Source organism: Gorilla gorilla, chromosome 1 (assembly GCF_029281585.2).
Source record: "Gorilla gorilla gorilla isolate KB3781 chromosome 1, NHGRI_mGorGor1-v2.1_pri, whole genome shotgun sequence".
Classification (NCBI taxonomy): domain Eukaryota; kingdom Metazoa; phylum Chordata; class Mammalia; order Primates; family Hominidae; genus Gorilla; species Gorilla gorilla.
This window is the reverse complement of record NC_073224.2, coordinates 220390019-220409752: the sequence shown is the minus strand read 5'-3', so window position 1 is coordinate 220409752 and position 19734 is coordinate 220390019. Positions and strand designations below refer to the sequence as shown.

The window sequence follows — 19734 nt, the reverse complement described above, 5'->3', positions numbered from 1 at the left end:
GGTTGAGGCTGCAGTAAGCTGTGTTTGCACCACTGCACTCCAGCCTGGGCAACAGAGTGAGACCCAGTCTCCAAAAAAGAAAAGAAATCACAGTCACAAAGATCTCAAATCTGAGTCTAACCCACTTACCATAGTATCACCACAAAAGCATTTCCTCAACCTCATTATTTCTTCAACCTCATCAAGACCTGCAAACCTTTGTCCCTGCCAGATTTTCACAATTACCTTCCCCTTCATGCTCACATCCCACCTGACCCAGCTTAGTAATGAGTATGATACTAACTCCCTTACAAAAGCCCAGAACCCTTTTACCTCCACCTTTTTTCATCAGAACATCTGAACATTGGCTGGGCAAGGTGGCTCATGTCTGTAATCCCAGCACTTTGGGAGGCTGAGATGGGCAGATCACTTGAGGCCAAGAGTTTGAGACCAGCCTGGCCAATATGGGGAAACACCATCTTTACTAAACATACAAAATCATCCAGGCATGGTGGTGGGCACCTGTAATCTCAGCTACTCAGGAAGCTGAGACAGGAGAATCATTTGAACCCAGGAGGCAGAGGTTGCAGTAAGCCAATATCATGCCACTGCACTCCAGCCGGGGTGACAGAGTGAAACTCCGTCTCAAAAAACAAAACAACAACAACAACAAAACCATCTGAACATTGCTGGAAAGTTGAAAGTGATTGCTCTTCCTTTAAGGTGAGGTCCACAAATTTCAAACGAGCCCTCAAGCCTGCCTAGCAATTCTACTGTATTACCCCGCTGTAGCCCACTGCTTAGACTCTTAAATGATGATTTTTCATCCTTCTTCCTCCTCAAGCTTCCTTTGTCCCCTTTGCATCCTTCTCTCTAAGCAGATGGCCTTGCCTCACACTTCACAGAAATAATGGAACCAGACAGGAGCTTATCATCTACCAACATCTCTGCACCTTCCCCACAATCTTTGACTCCCCAGATTTTACAATAAATGAAGCATTTTTGTTCCTATCAGAGTCACCCCTCCACTTGTTCTCTGGATCCTTCCTTCCTTAGTCACCAGTTTCTCCCTCGGTACTGGATCATTCCTATCTGCTTCAGAAAACATGCTCTAATAGCTCCTATCATAAAAAAAAAAAAGTTTCAAGAACCACCACTCAAAACTCCTGGATCCTGCGTCTCCCTGTAGCCACTTCCCCCATTTTTCTGCTCTCATTCACACCAAAACCTTGTAAATTCTTTGCAGTTGTTGATTCCACACCTGCTCCATTTTCTCCTCCAGTCAGTCTGATCAGGCCTCTGCCCCCACCTGCCCAGGAAGAGACATTGCTCTCCTCAAGCTGACCTGGGAACTCGATGTTGCAGAAGCCAGTGCTCACTTTGGGGCCTCATCTTACTCCTGGCTTCTTCTCCTTCATGTACCTCTCTTGGCTTGCCTGAGATCAGTAAGGCTACCACATCCCAGCACATAGCATGGCAGTTACACATAGTAGGGGCCCATAAGCATTTCCTGATTGGAGGCAAGGTGGAAAGGAAGCCTTCTCCTGGTGCTCAAGTTTCCCCTGAGTTTCCTTTGATGGTTCTTCCTTTCCTGAAGGCTTAGTTCTGGGACCCTTGTTCTTCTGCATCTGAGTCCTCTTTTGGTCATTATGGACCTAGGTGTTCACCTAGAACATAATCAGTGCTCAATGAAGGTATGTAAACGAAGATAATAGTATCAACAGGATAAGATTATTGTGTGAATAAACAAAGAATGAATAATACAGCTACTTTTTCATGAGTACTTGCTATGTGCTAAGCACTGTTTGTGTATTATAGACTCCTCCCAACCATCCTTTGAGCTAAGAACTTTTTTTTTTTTTTTGGAGACAGGGTCTCGGGTTGGAATGCAATGGCACAATCTCGACTTACTGCAACCTCCGCCTCCCAGGCTCAAGCAATCCTCCCAACTCAGCCACCTATGTAGCTGGTACCACAGGTGTGAGCCACCACTGCTGGCTAATTTTTATATTTTTTGTAGAGACAGATTTTTGCCATGTTGCCCAGGCTGGTCTCAAACTCCTGGGCTCAAGCGATCCCCCCACCTCAGCCTCCCAAGGTGCTGGGATTATAGGTGTGAGCCACCATGCCTGGCCAGAACTTTTATTATTACCAATTTATAGAAGAAGTTGGGGCTTAGATGAAATGACTTGCCTAAAGTCGCACATAATACGTGGATGGATTTATTCTCACTTTGGTCTTTCGGACTCAAAATCTGTTCTCAGAATCACCAGATTGAGATCATAGGTAGGAAAGGGCTTTGTAAGCTGCAAAAGGCAATGCTACCACATCCCGGCACATAGAATGGCAATTACACATAGTAGGTGCCCATAAGCATTTTCTGAATTGAGGCAAGGTGGAAGGGAAGCCCCAAGCCATATAATACCATCACCTGAGGAAGGAAGCAGCAACCTTGAGGTCCTTGAAAGACAGCCTTCTACCCTATGCCGAATCAGCTCATACAGGACCCATTAAAGCAGACATTGCCCAGAAGTTGCCCAACATCTGTCTTTCCTTCTTCAATTACATCTATTAATTGGGTTAATAAATGCACAGTTATCCCAGGAGCTGGGGATTGCCTAGCTCCTAAATTACCTCCCGTCTAACAGGTCTGGGCCTGTTTCCTAAGTTGGGCATCTTCTCAAGTTACTAACACGGTTTTAGGTGTTTTACTGTGTCTTTAGAAATGCCCGAGAACCCTTAGAATAAGCCAGATTTTAACCTCTCAATACACTGAATTCTACAGCTAGCCATATTGCCTGAACATCCTAACTCCATATACTGAAGTTTCAATGGGATTCAATTTAAGAATCTTTGTTACCGGCCGGGCATGGTGGCTCATGCCTGTAATCCCAGAACTTTGGAAGGCCGAGGTGGGCGGATCACCTGAGATCATGAGTTCGAGACCAGCCTGGCCAACATGGTGAAACCCCATCTCTACTAAAATACTTAAACTAGCTGGGCGTAGTGGTGTGCACGTGTAATCTCAGCTACTCAGGAGGTCGAGGCATGAGAATTGCTTGAACCTGTAAGGCAGAGGTTTCAGTGAGCTGAGATCACGCCACGGCACTCCAGCCTGGGTGACCACAGAGACTCTGTCTCAAAAAAAAAAAGAATCTTTGTTACCAAGAGTTCCAAGAGGGAGGGAACACCACATGGCAAGGCCATCTGCACCATCATTCAGTTGGCTTCGAGGTCACTGCTGGGGTACCTCCCAGGTATGAATACCGTCTCTTTCCTACAACTTAACCCTGTCTCATTTTCAGACATTTAGTTTGGGTGGAGTTCAGCCCACCCCCAGCTCTAGAAGAGAGGATTCTGATTGGCCAAAGTCAAAGTATAGCCTTGGCCATGCTAATTGGTTTGTGGATCAGCCCTTGACCTAATTTGGGCCAGGGTGCTTTCTGCGGAACAGTAATCAAAATGAACTCGGCCTGAAGAGGGGCAGTTCCCCAAGTAAGTTTGGGAAATGCTGTAAACAATATTCCCTCTTGGGCATTTTATTTTCTCAAGAACCTTACACTTCAATTATCCTGTCTCTCCCCAGATTGTTCAACTAATGATTACTCTGGTTTTAAATATGCCTAAGTGTTCTGATTTTTTTTTTTTTAAAAGAAAGAAACCTACGTGAATTCCTCATCTTCTCCAGCTTACCGCCACCTCCTCCCTTTCCCAGCTGGAGAATTGTCTGTTTCCTCCTTCCACTTCCTAACCTCCCATTCGCTTACGTAACTCCTCCACTGAAATGGCTCTGAGGTCACCCGTAACCTTCATGTTGAAGGTCACATGCACAACTTTCTTTTAAAAATTTTTTTTTTTTTTTTTTTTTTTGAGACAGGGTCTCGTTTTGTTGCCCAGGCTGGTCTCAAACTCCTGGGCTGAAGCACGAAGCACTCCTCCCTTCCCAGCCTCCCATAGTGCTGGGATCACAGGCCTGAGCCACCTTGCCGGGCCACATGCACGATTTTCAATCTTCACCTCCTGTAACTTCCCAGTAGCCTCTGGTGCTTTGGCCACGTCCTCCCTCCTTGAAGCACTCTTTCCCATTGGCTTCCATGACATCACGTGACTCTCCTACTCTTAATCCTACCTCTACGCTCCTTCTCTGGATTCTCTGGAGACTCCTTCTCCTCCACACACCTACTAAATGATGGAGTTCCTTGATATTTGGTAGCAGGTTCTTTCCTTCTCTAACTTTGCCCTTTTTCCTTAGACAATTTCAGCCATGTTCATTTCTTCAGTTACCAGTGGCCTCAGCCCTGGAGCTGGCAGATGGGGACCTGATGATCAGGGAGGGAAACTGGTTCCCTGATGATGGGGGAAATCAGGATACTGTTACCAAAAGAAGGAGAAGGGCTGCTGAAAAGTAGAGAGGAGGAAAGAAAGAAACAGATGGGCATTACGGGCATCCTGAGTAAGCTCTGGCAAGTGAATGAAACAGACTTATTTGTGGTCTCAGAAATTTCTAGTCATTGAAACCTTAAGCAGGACTGAGTACAGGCCAAAAAAAAAAAAATGCTGATTTCCTTTGAAGACAGAAAATTGTGTGGTTTGTAGAGGAGGCAGCCTCGGCTAGACAGCTTAGATCAACTTTTTCCAGCCTTCAGCATCTTGAAAGAACATGTAGCAGGGAGCAGGGAGGTGGACAGACCACTAGCAATCCACTTCTTTTTAATGCATCCCCAAAGTCTTCAGTGCCAAGAGGATACTTTACTCTGAGGTTAGACACAATCATCTCAGGGTTTTTGCTTTTGCTTTTCTAATAGGTACCTGGGAGAACTCACAGCTGCCTTCTGCTGGACCAGAAGTATTTGTATCCTGACCATCTGTGGGGTCTTGGTCAGAGTTATGGAAGGGCCTCTCACATGCAGGCCAGCTGTTGGAGTTTTTATATGCATATTTGGGAAACTTCACGTTTAGTGTATTAAGCTGGCCAGCCAGTCACCCACCAGGGTTGGGCTGGACTCTACAATGTGTCTAAAGCTGACTCTTCCTTTAGATTCAGCATAATCACCCTCTTATCCTGGTAATAGTCTCTGACAGTCCCCTCAAAAGCTGGGTTTGGGACCCCCTGTTCTGTGTTGCCATGGAAACTTCTACTTTGTGTACCTTATCAGATCACTTTTCACTTGGTCCCTACTGCGCTATGGCTCCTTGAGGCAGGGACTGTGAGTCATATCACTAACAATTAGCACGGAACCTGGGATATGGCACAATATGAATGAAGCCTGTCAAATTGTGAGCCAGAGAACCTCCAGTCATCCAGGATGCAAACCTCAGCCATCCTCTACTTCTCCAAAATCCTCATCTCTCATTCCAATCAGACATTGCAGTGTTCCAAATGAAGCTAAACTACATGCAGAACTGACATAGGACCTGATAAAGTGGTAGGACTTAGAGAAAAATCTAGTGAAAGGCTGGAATAAAAGATCAGAGCAATGAACAATTGTAAAATAAATTTAAATATCTTTATAATAATATCAAATAATATAAAATACTCAGGAGATATATATACATATATATATATTTTTTTTGAGATGGTGTTTCACTCTTGTTGCCCAGGCTGGAGTGCAATGGCATGATCTCGGCTCACCGCAACCTCCGCCTCCCAGGTTCAAACGATTCTCCTGCCTCAGCCTCCCTAGTAGCGGGGATTATAGGCATGTGCCACCATGCCCAGATAATTTTGTATTTTTAGTAGAGACGGGGTTTCTCCATGTTGGTCAGGCTGGTCTTGAACTCCCGACCTCAGTTGATCCGCCCGCCTCGGCCTCCCAAAGTGCTGGGATTACAGGCGTGAACCACCATGCCCGGCCACTCAGGATATATTTAATGAAAGATGTACAAGGCCTGAAAACAAGAAAACATTGCCAAGATAAATTAAAAATCTAGATCAATAAGATGTACCCTATTTATGGATTGGAAGATTCAATATCATCAAGATGTTCATTCTCCTGAAAATGTACCATAAATTCAATGCAATTAAAATCACAATCCCAGCAAGTTTTTGTATATAAACTCACAAGCTGATTTTTTTTTTTTTTTTTTTGAGTCAGTGTCTCACTCTGTCACCCAGGCTGGAGAGCAGGGGTGCAATCATTGCTCACTACAGCCTTGACCTCCCAGGCTCAAGCAATCCTCTCACCTCAGCCTCCCAAATAGCTGGGACTACAGGCACATGGCACCACACGTGGCTAATTTTACAATTATTTTTAGTAAAGATGAGGTCTCACTATGTTACCCAGGCTGGTCTTGAACTCTTGGGCTCAAGCAATCCTCAGCCTCCCAGAGTGCTGGGATTACAGGTATGAGCCACTGTGCCTGGCCTGATTCTAAAATGTATATGGAAATCCCATGATAGTAGAAAAATCTTTTTTTTTTTTTTTTTTTTTTTTTTGGAACGGAGTCTCGCTCTGTTGCCCAGTCTGGAGTGCAGTGGTGCAATCTTGGCTCACTGCAACCTCCACCTCCTGGGTTCAAGCAATTCTCTGCCTCAGCCTCCCGAGTAGCTGGGATTACAGGCACCTGCCACCACGCCTGGCTAATTTTTGTATTTTTAGTAGACACGGGGTTTCATCATCTTGGCCAGGCTGGTCTTGAACTCCTGACCTCGTGATCTACCCGCCTTAGCCTCCCAAAGTGCTGGGATTACAGGCGTGAGCCACCGTGCCCAGCCAACAATCTTTTTAAAAAGAGCGATCTTTAAAAAAGAACAATCTTTTAAAAAGGTATATGGAAATCCCAGAATATTTAGAACAATCTTTAAAAAGAGGGAAAAAGTTAGAGGGCCTACACTACCTGACTTCAAGACGTAACTATAAAGCTATCAACCCAATGTGGCATTGACAGAAGGATAGACACATACATGAATGGAACATAATAGTCCAAAAATAGACCCACATGTATATACAGTAAAATAATTTTTGACAAAGGCACCAATGTAACAATGTGGTGAAGAACAGTGTTTAACAAAAATTCTGGGACAACTGGAGATCGTTTGTTTGTTTGTTTATTTACTTGTTTAGAGACAGGGTCTTGCTCTGTCGCCCAGACTGGAGTGCAGTGGTATGAGCTCAGCTCGCTGCAGCCTTGACCTCAACTGGGCTCAAGTAATCCTCCCACCTCAGTCTCCCAAGTTGCTGAAACTACAGGAGTGCTCCACCATGCCCGGCTATTTTTGTTTGTTTGTTTGTTTTTGGGACAGGATCTCACTTTGTCACCCAGGCTGGAGTTCAGTGGTGTGATCTTGGCTCACTGCAGCCTCGACCTCCTGGGCACAAGCAGTCCTCCCACCTCAGCCCCTGAGTAGCACTGGGACTACAGGTGCATGCCACCACTCCTGGCTGATTTTTGTATTTTTTGTAGAGACAGGGTTTCACCATATTGCCCAGGCTGGTCTCAAACTCCTGGACTCAAGCAATCTGTCTGCCTTGGCCTCCCAATGTGCTGGGATTACAAGCATGAGCCACCACGGTGCCTATTGTTTTTTTTTTTTTTTGCATTTTTTATAGAGACAAGGTCTCACTATGTTGCCCATGCTGGTTTTGAACCCCTGGGCTCAAGGGATCCTTCTGTCTTCTCCTCCCAAGATCCATTTAGAAAAAAATGAATCTTGACCCTTACCTCACACCATAGATAAACATTAACTCAATGGATCATAGACATAAACATAAAGAGCTAAAACTTCTAAAAGAAAACAGATGAGAAATCTTCACAACATTGAGTTGGCAAAGATTTCTTAAGATACAAAAAGCACTAACTAAAAAAGAAAAAAATGATAAATTGGACTTGATGAAAACAAGAAAATTCTGCCCTTCCAAAGATACCATTTAAGAAAAAGATTTCAGAGCTATGTAAAGCATTATTTAAACATACACAAGACATTAAATTTTTTGGAAGAAAAGGCATTCTGTCTATAAGTTTCAATCCTTCCAAGTAAATAAACATACATATCAGCTTAATATTTTTGTTTAAGTGAAAAAACGGAGTGTATAGCATAAAAGGACCTTTGTTGAGATTCTTAACTCCCAAGACCAGACTAGACCTGATGACCTATTTATCTGAAGCAATCAATAAGGCAATCAATGCCTTTATAGTCAGAAAGACTCCAGATTGTGGTCTGAAAGAAAAACAGAGGTCAGAGAAACGATGTTGAGTATCTGGTCCAGCTGTGTAAAGTGAGATTATAAGTGGGGAAAATGAATCACCAAGCCTGAGGCTTGGCAGATTGGGAACAAAATGTAAAGGGGGAAACTGAGGGGCACAGAGAGTTAGAATGGTTGAGCAGAGAGTCCTAGAGCAATGTCAATGGTGACAGGGCCTATTTCATAGCTGCTGCCTCTTTGCAGCTTAAAACTGCCAAACTGGATCAGACATATGTGACCTAAGATCCTATAAGATCTGGCTCAGCTTAAAATCTGTATCTGTCAAGGAAAACTGACTGCCAGTGATTTCTGTCTGTCACACACCGTTGCTTGGACTACTGCCATTGCAGTTCTCTTGGGCTTTAATCTTTTCTCTTTTTTTTTTTTTTTGAGACAGGGTCTTGCTCTGTTGCCCAGGCTGGAGTGCAGTGGCATGAACATAGCTCACTGCAGCCTTGACCTCCCGACTGAAGCAATCCTCCTGCCTCAGCCTCCGGAGTAGCTGGGACGACAGGCATGCACCACCACACCCTACTAATCTTTTAATTTTTTGTATAGACAGGATCTCCGTATGTTGCCCAAGCTGGTCGCAAACTCCTGGACTCAAGCAATCCTCCTACCTCGGCCTCCTGAAGTGTTGGGATTACAGGCATGAGCCACTGTGCACAGCAAGAGCTTTAATCTTAATGACCATTCATTCTCTACCCCACATTACCTACAACTGATACAGGTATGCTAGCATCAATAAGCTGCATGATTACCTTTTCCATTTCATCTTTCTGGGCACAAACATAGTCATATGGTCATGTGACTGTGTTTTAACTAATGGAATGTGGGCGGAAGTGACATGTGCCATCTCCAGGCATGGCGATAAAATGGCCCTTGTGTCCTGTCGCACACTCTTTCTTTGTTCATCAATAAACTGAATGCAGAGGACCTAAGGGAGGACTCCAAGATGGAAGAAGCCTGTATCTGTTTCCATGGTAGTCGCTGAAAACACCCAACCAGACTGTGCCTTTGGGGGCAAGTAAGCCTTTATCATAGCAGTAAGCCACTCAAAGTTGGGAGTTCTTTGTTCCATCAGCTAGCATTACCCTCAACGACTTCAGGTCTGAAGAGCTCCTATGATAGCTTTCAATATAGCAGGAAGTGTTTGGGATGATAAATCAAAGCAGGATTTTCAGCCAGGTGCGGTGGCTCACGCCTCTAATCCCAGCACTTTGGGAGGCCGAAGTGGGTGGATCATGAGGTCAGGAGATCGAGACCATCCTGGCTAACACGGTGAAACCCCGTTTCTACTTAAAAAAAAATTAGCTGGGCCTGGTGACGGGCGCCTGTAGTCCCAGCTAGGCAGGAGAATGGCGTGAACCTGGGAGGCAGAGCTTGCAGTGAGCCGAGATCATGTCATTGCACTCCAGCCTGGGTGACAGAGCGAGACTCCATCTCAAAAAAAAAAAAAAAAAAATCGAAGCAGGATTTCCATAAAAGTGTGAAGGTGCCACAGGGATCTCAAGGCCAAGCTGGTGAAGTGGGACAAAGATCACATAGCTATTAATACGTGGATGGTAAGCCAGGATTTCAATGGAGGTCTGTCTGGTCCCACAGCCTATGCACTTTCACTTCTCTACCTTATCCCAAACAAAGAGGTGTTTATATGTTTTGAGTGATGATCATAACGATAATAGACTCTGGGCTTCTGTGTAATTTACTCTCTGGTGCATCGGTGCTATATATTCCTACAGAACTTCCACCATTTCCCACAAGCCAGTGAGGTTGAATATAATGACACCCTGTAATCCTCATTTTTATGTCAACATCATCCCCAAGCGCTCAAAGCAGGGTAGTTAAAATTATTATTTTCTCCAGCTTGCAACCTGAATGTTTACCAGTCTAGGTAAAAGGCTTTTGTAGGTCTTCGTTCTCCATCCACTTGTACCTTCCTATCTTAACTATTTAGTCTCAGAAGCTCTATCCCTCTCTTACCTGAATAACTGCATCTACCTCCTCCCTGAAATGTTGAAGGAGCGGGTGACTAAAACCTCCTTCTATACCTACTTTTCCCTTCTATAAATGGAGAGCATGATACCTATCTCATACAATTGCTGTGAGGTTTTTGTGTTTGTGTGTGTGTGTGTGTGTGTGTGTGTGTGTGTGTTTTGAGATGGAGTCTTGCCGTTGTTGGCCCGGGCTGGAGTGCAATGGCACAATATCGGCTCACTGCAACCTCTGCCACCCAAGTGCCAGTAATTCTTCTGCCTCAGTCTCCTGAGTAGCTGAGATTACAGGCACCTGCCACCATGCCTGGCTAATTTTTGGATTTTTTAGTATAGACAGGGCTTCACCATGTTGGCCAGGCTGGCCTCGAACTCCTGACCTCAGGTGATCCACCTGCCTCAGCCTCCCAAAGTGCTGGGATTACAGGCATGAGCCATCACGCTGGGCTTTTTTTTTTTTTTTTTTTGAGACAGAGTCTCACTGTTGTTGGCCTGGGCTGGAATGCAATGGTGCGATCTCAGCTCCCTGCAACCTCCACCTCCCGGGTTCAAGTGATTCTCATGCCTCAGCCTCCTGAGTACCTAGGACTACAGGCTTGTGCCACCATGCCTGGCTGATTTTTGTATTTTTAGTACAGACAAGGTTTCGCCATATTGGCCAGGTTGGTCTCAAACTCCTGACCTCGAATGATCCGCCCATCTTGGCCTCCCAAAGTGCTGGGATTACTGGCATGAGCCACTTCTCCCGGCCAAGATTATTTTAAAAGGCATGACACACTGTCTCTCGTGCTCCACCATGGTAAGACGTGCTTGCTTCCCCTTCACCTTCCGCTATGATTGTAAGTTTCCTGAGGCCTCCTAGTCATGCTTCCTGTTAAGCCTGTGGAACTGATGCAATTGAAGATACTGGTTATTTTATCAAGGTTTTGACTGGAATGGCATGCTTTCAGATACAAAGAGACTGTTCTAAGAAACCAAAGTTGACTTATAGAGCCAATGAAACTCCTCAGGAAAGCTGGCCTTATACCTTGTCTACCCAGTCCCTGTATAGGGTTCCTGATCTGTGGGGTTTTGCATGTCTGACGCCCATGGCTCCACCTGGACCTCCCAACCCCACTCCTGTGGACCCACCCAGAAGGAATTCAGCTCACAGGAGGACAGTTTAGACTACCTATGATTTCATCCGCCCCAATCAATCAGCAGCAAGCCCCAGTTACCTGACCTCTCCCCTCTTTCCCCAAACTGCCTTTGAAAAACTCCTAACCTAGGAACTTTGGAGGAGATGATTTGAGTGCTAACTCCATCTCCCACATGACGTGGTCAGCCTTGTGTCTATTAAGCTCTTTCTTTATGGGGGAAAAAAAAAAGCTTGGCAGCTTATTATTTTTCTGAAAAAATAGCATTTTAAACATCTGACTACAGAAATACGTGCTCATTGTAGTGGCCAGGTATGGTGGCTTATGCCTGTAATCCCAGCACTTTGGGAGGCCAAAGTAGTGGATTACTTGAGGCCAGGAGTTCGAGACCAGCCTTGTCAACATGGTGAAACCCCATCTGTGCTAAAAATACAAAAATTAGCCAGGCATGGTGGCACATGCCTGTAGTCCCAACTACTCAGGAGGCAGAGGCAGAGAATTGCTTGAAGCCAGGAGGCAGAGGTTGTAGTGAGCTGAGATCATGCCCTGTGCTCCAGCCTTGGCAACAGAGGGAAACTCGTTCTCAAAAAAAAAAAAAAAAAAAAAAAAAAAATGCCGGGCACGGTGGCTCATGCCTGTAATCTCAGTACTTTGGGAGGCTGAGGCAGGCAGGTGATCACCTGAGGTTAGGAGATCAAGACCAGCTTGGCCAACATGGGGAAACCCTATCTCTACTAAAAATACAAAAATTAGCCAGGTGTGGTGGCGTGCACCTGTAATCCCAGCTACTCAGGAGGCTGAAATGGGAAAATCGCTTGAACCCAGGAGGCAGAGGTTGCAGTGAGCCAAGATCTCACCACTGCACTCCAGCCTAGGTGATAGAGCAAGATTCCGTTTCAAAAAAAAAGAAAAGGAATACATGCCCATTGTAGAAAAATTATAAACAAAAGCACCAGAAAAGAAAATTCCCAAGAAATACTTTCATCTTTTTGAATTTATCCTTCTAATCTTTTTTATTGTCACCAGGTTGGAGTGCAGTGGTGCCATCTCGGCTCACTGCAACCTCCACCTCCCAGGTCCAAGCAATTCTCCTGCCTCAGCCTCCCAAGTAGCTAGGACTACAGGCGCCCACCACCATGCCGGGCTAATTTTTGTATTTTTAGTAGAGACGGGGTTTCACCATATTGGCCAGGCTGGTCTCGAACTCCTGACCTTGCGATCTGCCCGCCTCGGCCTCCCAAAGTGCTGGGATTGCAGGCATGAGCCACCGCGCCTGGTCTTTTTTTTTCTTGAGATGGAGTCTCGTTTTATCACCCAGGCTGGAGTGCAGTGGTGTGATTTCAGCTCATTGCAACCTCTGCCTCCTGGGTTCAAGCGATTCCCCTGCCGCAGCCCCCCAAGTAGCTGGGATTACAGATGCCCACCCCTGTACCCGGCTAATTTTTGTATTTTTAGTAGAGACAGAGTTTCACCATGTTGGCCAGGCTAGTCTCGAACTCCTGATCTCAAGTGATCTGCCAGCCTTGGCCTCCAAAAGTGCTGGGATTACAGGCATGAGCCACCACGTGCAACCGGCATAATTTTTAATAGTGGCTCAGTATCCATTGCATGGAGCAGGGGGTCATGATTTTTTTTGTTGTTTTACTTTTTAAAAATTGTTTGTAGAGACAGCGTCCCACTGTGTTGCCTAGGCTGGTCTCAAACTGCTAGGTTCAAGTGCTCCTCCCACCTCAGCCTCCCAAAGTGCTGGGATTATAGGCATGAGCCACTGCGCCAGCCCTGGATTTTGATTTTTTTAAAGTAACCCCCTAATGTTGTACAGTTTGGTTGTTTCCAATTTTTCACCATCAATAGCAATAAACATCTTTGTATGTATCCTTCTGCTCATATCCCTAATTATTTTTTTAGCACCCACAAGTAGAATTTTGCATCTAAGGAAGAGCTACATTGTCAAGGTTTTTGCTATTCATTGCCAAATTTCATTAGAAAGTTGTACAAATACACACCCCTGGCAGCAGTGTATGAGAATGCTATAATAAAGGCTTTGGGCCAAGTTGACAATTATGACCAAAAAAAAAAAAAAAACAAAATCAAGAAGATAAGTGTTTGCTAAAGGCTCACCCTACGCCAGCTGTGTTTATTTGTTGAACTCTATCACCATGTTCCTTGGCCCAAACACTGAAGGTCCTTTAGATTCTTAGTTTATTTAGTGCCTCTTTCAACACTCTAGTACTTTGACCCCAGTCTTATCTGAAGGAAAGAGGATTTCTGGTAAATAGTTTCCAATTTGGAAACTCAACCCAAGCACTTCCATCCCTCATCCCAGTGTGGACCACCTCTGTGGTTTTAACTGCTGGGGATGAGTCAGAAAGTGATGCTGGCTGAGTTGGAACTGAGAACTGTAATGCTTATAAGAAATAATAGAGAAGGTTTGAGGTGAAAAAGTCATGTTCCGAGGTACAAAGGAAAAACCAATAACAACCCAGAGTTTGGAGTTTCATTCTGCCCTGCTCTGATAATATCACTATGGTGATGTTCTCCATAAACAATTGCAAAATAGCAAGATGAAAAGGAAAAAGCAAGTTCCACCCAGGCGATCTGGAGTTATTTTAGGGATCAAGGCAGTGTCATCTGGGGTAAATATGGAATGCAAAATCTGTTCTTGTAATAATCATCCCCTTCTTTTGTGAGGCTGAACAAAGACCTGGCAAATCAGTCGTTTTGTGCTCAAAGAAGCACTGACCCAGTGTTCTCAGGGCCAAAGAGAAAGTGAAGCCAAAAAAATGGAAATGATGGTTAATAACAGATGCTGGAATTATTCTTCTCACACCCTTGGACTCTGAGACTCCACTGAGCCTGGTGTGGAGTCCAAGCGGGTGGAACAACGGTGATGTTCTTGGGTAGGGTTGGCCCAGTTGAGAGGCTGGGATCGGGACACCAGGGAGCTGAGCTTGGTTGCCTGCCCTTGACCTTGATTCTTGGGCCAGAGTCGGTGGAGGGAAGCATCTTCAAGGCCACGGTCTGTCTCTGGGGCATCACCATCTGCTGCAGATGACATTTACTGCTTCTATCCTCATGCTATTCTCTTTGAACCCCTGACTCAGCGAGCCCCAGTCCAAAAAGCAGAACTAGCTATTTTTTGCATCAAGAAAAAAATGTCAGGCAATACACTTGCCGAATTCTTTGCTGACCCTGAAACGCTTCCTCTTTGCACTTAACTCCTGTTCTTCCCTTATTCTCTTTGCTGCCTTCTCTTCTAGACCACTAAATTGCAAGCACCACTATCTTCTCTAGTGAAGATTCTCAAGGGAAGGGCTGTACTCAGCCATGGTGGCTGGCACAGTGCCTGGGGCACGCAAGTTTCTCCATAAATGTCAGCTTATAGGAGGTGAATTCAAAATCCCATGCCTACCCTAAAATGGACATTTCTCCGGCAGATCTGAGACTGATGCTATTTGTTCATTCATTCAACAAATATTTATTGAGCACCTACTAGAAACCAGAATTTGTGCTAGGGACTGGAGCTGTAAGGGAAACAAGATTCCAGGGCCCTGTCCTTATGGAGATTACATTCTTGTACACTGTAATGCAAGTGGTGAGCACAGCTTCCATCTTGTCACAGTGGTGAGCACAACCTACTTCTCTGACCATTGGACAAAAAATTGCACTCCCCACTTAACCTTGTCTTATTTTATATTTCTTTGTTGCTGATCTTTCAGTCTTTGCATGCAAAAAATGTATCTTCTTTGAGGGGGCTTTATGATGTTCATTGCTGAATCCCAAGCACCTAGAACCACTTCTAGCATACAGCAGGTGTGTTGGTCTATTTGGGCTGTTATAACAAACTACCACGGACTGAGCATTTTATAAACAGCAGAAATTTACTTCTCACTGTTCTGGAGGCTGGCAAGTCCAAGATCATGGCGCCAGCAGATTTGGTGTCTGGTGAACGCCCTATTCCTGGTTCACAAGTGGTGCCTTCTCACTGTGTCCCCACACGGTGGAAGGGGCTGGCTAGTGCCCTATGGTCTCTTTCATAAGCACACTGATCCCAATCCTGAGGTCACCACTCTCATGCCCTGATTACTTCCCCAAATGCCCACCTCCTAATACCTTGGAAGTGAAGATTTTACATATGAATATTAGGGACAAAAAAACATTCAGACCATAGCAAAGTGTTCAACAAATACCTGTCAAATCAATTTATTTAATAAACTCTGCAATCTTCTAGAACTTTCTAGCACAAATCTCCAGGGAATGAGCTGAGAACTCCAGAAATTCATAACTACAAATTACAACTACCCAGGACTTTCCAGATTACAAAGGAGGGAGGTGCATGGGAAGGAGCCTTCCCCTCTCTGAGTCCTGGGTTCTTTCTTGTAAAATAGAAACAATAACACCTACCTTTGGGGCCTGTTGTGAGGGTCGGATGAAGTAATGCGTGGGAATTACTCAGCCCAGAACCTGGCAAGCAGTATTTGCTCCATGCCTGGGGACAGTGCTATTGTTTATTATTTGAGCTTCCCAATTCTGTGTGGACATTATTATTAGCTTGGCCATTTAACTGACACGGAAAACAGGACTAACGGGGGTATACTAATTTGCCGAGGGTAGCTCAGGAGGGACTAGAACCCCAGCTACATACACCCATGGGGCTGAATTCCAAACACAATGCCTTATCTACCACCCCAGGGGTGCCACCTCTGGAGGGAAAACACAAGGGTGCCTCCTGATTCTTCCAACTCCGGGGTCCACCACCCCATCCTCTCCCACCATTGTGTCGTTCTCCATTCTCAGTCTCCCCCACCCATCACCAAGGGCACAAAAGAGCTCAGAGGAGAAGCAAGCTTGAGCGGAAGACTGTGCATTTGGTTAGTAGGAGCAGGACGAATCCCCCTCCCGCCCACCTGCGGCTTCCTGTGATGCTTCCTCCAAGTTCCCCACAGCCCCCTCTTCTCTCATGCCTTGGGGACCCTCAGCCTGCCAGCCTCTAAGCTGTCGGGGATTCTGATCCAATCGGAAGAGATGGGCCATGAGACCTGTTAGCATAAACAGATCGGGAAATCTTCTTCAAATAGAGAGGTCCTTGAAATTGAACTTCCTAAAAATGATTATGGTTTTTTTTTGTTTTTTTTTTTTTTGGAGACAGAGTCTCGCTCTGTCACCCAGGCTGGAGTGCAGTGGCCAATCTCGGCTCACTGCAAGCTCCGCCTCCCGGGTTCACGCCATTCTCCTGCCTCAGCCTCCCGAGTAGCTGGGACTACCGGTGCCCGCCACCATGCCCGGCTAATTTTTTTGTATTTTTTTTAGTAGAGATGGGTTTCACCGTGTTAACCAGGATGATCTTGATCTCCTGACCTCATGATCTGCCCGCCTCGGCCTCCCAAAGTGCTAGGATTACAGGCATGAGCCACTGCGCCTGGCCAAAAATGATTATGATTTTTTAAAAAAGTAGGCCAGGTGCGGTGGTTCACACCTATAATCTCAACACTTTGGGAGGCTGAGACAGGAGGATCACTTGAGGCCAGTGTTACTGGAAAGGGGTCCCAATCCAGACCCCAAGAGAGGGTTCTTGGATCTTGTGCAATAAAGAATTCAGGGCAAGTCCATAGAGTGAAGTGAAAGCAACTTTATTAAGAAAGTAAAAGAATAAAAGAATGGCTACTCCATAGGCAGAGCAGTGGTATGTGCTGCCCACCTGAATGTACTTATAGTTATTTCTTGACTATACGCTAAACAAGGGGTGGATTATTCATGAGTTTTCTGGGAAAGGGATGGGGATTTCCAGGAATTGAGTGTTCCTTCCCTTTTTAGACCATAAAGGATAACTTCAGAACATTGCCACGGCATTTGTAAACTGTCATGGAGCTGGTGGGAGTGTCTTTTAGCATGCTAATGTATTCTAATTAGCATATAATGAGCAGTGAGGTCAACAAGAGGTCACTTTCATCACCATTTTGGTTTTGGTGGGTTTAGCCGGCTTCTTTACCACATCCTGTTTTATCAGCAAGGTCTTTGTGACCTGTATCTTGTGCCGGCCTCCTATCTCATCCTGTGACTAAGAATGCCTAAACTTCTGGGAACGCAGCCCAGGAGGTCTCAGCGTTATTTTACCCAGCCCCTATTCAAGATGGAGTTGCTCTGGTTCAAATGCCTCTGACACTAGGAGTTCAAGACCAACCTGGGCAACATAGTGAGACACCATCCATACAAAATAAAAATTTTAAAATTAGCTGGGCATGGTGGCATGCCTACAGTCCCAGCCATTGGGGAGGTTGAGGCAGGAGGATTGCTTGAGTCCAGGAGTTTGAGGCTGCACTTAGCAGTGATGGCACTACTGCACTCCAGCCTGGGTGACAGCATGTCTAAAGAAAACAAACAAAACGAAAACTATAATAGCGTTAGTTGTAATTCATTAAATATTTCCATGGTGCTGGGTAGTGTGAGAGGCAATTTATAAATGTCCAGCTCTGATAACAACCAGGAAAGGCAGGTAGTATTATTCCTATTTTATAGATGAAAAAGTTGAGGCTCTGGAAAATGAATGATTTTGTGGGCCGGGCATGGTGGCTTATGCCTGTAATCCCAGCACTTTGGGAGGCTGAAGCGGGCGGATCACTTGAGGTCAGGAGTTCCACACAAGCCTGGCCAACATAGTGAAACCCCATCTCTACTAAAAATACAAAAATCAGTTGGGCATGGTGGCACGTGCCTGTAGTCCCAATTACTCAGGAGGCTGAGGCAGGAGAATCGCTTGAACCTGGGAAGTGGAGATTGCAGTGAGCCGAGATCGTATCACTGGACTCCAGCCTGGGCGACAGTACGAGAGGAAAAAGAAAGAGAGAAAGGAGAAAGAGAGAAAGAGAGAGAGGGAGGGAGGGAGGGAGGGGGGGAGAGAAAATGAATGATCTTGTCAGAGGTCATGTGGCTACTAAGTAATGAATGCTGAGGATTTAAACCCTGGTCTATCTGCCCTCAAAACTCATGCTCCTTCTGCCTTACAAAAATGGTGGGGGGTGCAGGGGAAGTTATGTGGCACCCATCCTAGCATCACTCTGAAAAAAATTGGAAACATCCTAAAAAATACAAAAATTGAGGATGGTTATGTGATTTATAGTGAGTGTAGTCAGTAGACTATTGCAATGACTAAAAACGATGCAAGGGGCCGGGCATGGTGGTTCATGCCTATAATCCTAGCACTTTGAGAGGCTGAGGTGGGTGGATCACCTGAGGTCAAGAGTTCAAGACCAGCCTGGCCAACATGGTGAAACCTCATCTGTACCAAAAATACAAAAAAATTAGCCAGGCATGGTAGTGGGCACCTGTAATCCCAGCTATTCGGGAGGCTGAGGCAGGAGAATTGCTTGAACCCAGGAGGTGGAGGTTGCAGTGAGCCGAGATCACGCCACTGCACTCCAGCCTGGGCGACAGAGCAAGACTCTGTCTCAAAACAAAACAAAACAAAACAAAAACAAACAAAAAAGCCAAGAAGTTTTGTGCTGTGGCAGTATCATAGCCGATGAAGTTTATCCAAGGCACAATTATTGCTAATTGAAAACTTTACCCAATACCCCACCATGACAACTTGCAACATATTCAGCATTGGCAATTTTTTTTTTTTTTTGAGACAGAGTTTCACTCTCGTTGCCCAGGCTGGAGTGCAATGGTGCAATCCCAGCTCACTGCAACCTCCACCTCCCGGTTCAAGCGATTCTCCTGCCTCAGCCTCCTGAGCAGCTGGGATTATAGGCACGTGCCACCATGCCTGGCTAATTTTTGTATTTTTGCAGAAATGGGGTTTCACTGTGTTGACCAAGCTGGTCTGAAACTCCTGACCTCAAATAATCGGCCTGCCTTGACCTCCTAAAGTGTTGGGATTACAGGCGTGAGCCACTGCGCCTGTCCGGGTGGCTTTTCTTTAGTACCTGTCTAAACCTGGAGACTCACCTGCTTCTAAGCCGTAGTAACTTTTCCTGCCCAAGCAAGCACTGGCTATTATTCTCATCTACTTCTGTGCCTGTCTGCTAATGGCATGCTCCAATCTGGAGCTGCTCTATTCAATATGGTAGCCATTGCCCCATGTGGATATGTAAATTTAAATTCATTTAAATCAATAAATAATTCAGTACCTCAGTTCCACTAGTCCTTTTCCAAGTGCTCAGTAGTCACATGTAGCTTGTGGTTACTCTGGTAGACAGCACAGATATAAATATTTCCATCAGAGAAGGAAGTTCTGTGAGGCAGCAAGGATCTAGCATCTAGGCTGAAGACCATTTTTAGAACTCTAGCTGAATGAAAGATTCCCCAGTTCCTTGTAATCAGTGGATGGACTGGACAATGACCTTTCCATTCTGAGATTTTACTCTCTCATCCCTTCTCTACTCTCTGGAAAGCTCAAGGGTCATGGAAAATTAAGTATGGCCCTCCCCACTAAAAGGTAGG

The 19734-nt window shown here is 45.4% G+C and overlaps 1 long non-coding RNA gene and 1 other non-coding gene across 2 annotated transcripts in view; both read left to right on the top strand.

Moving 5' to 3' along the window:
- The window catches only part of LOC129533399 (uncharacterized), a 47011-nt gene that overhangs the window by 6980 nt on the left and 20297 nt on the right, over positions 1-19734 (top strand). Inside the window, exon 2 of the long non-coding RNA XR_008679612.2 lies at positions 8721-8892. This is a non-coding gene — a long non-coding RNA (uncharacterized lncRNA). The remainder of the gene's footprint in view (positions 1-8720; positions 8893-19734) is intronic.
- Positions 18783-18920, top strand: LOC115932079 (U4 spliceosomal RNA). The gene has a single exon (XR_004068436.2). It is a non-coding gene; the product is annotated as a U4 spliceosomal RNA (small nuclear RNA).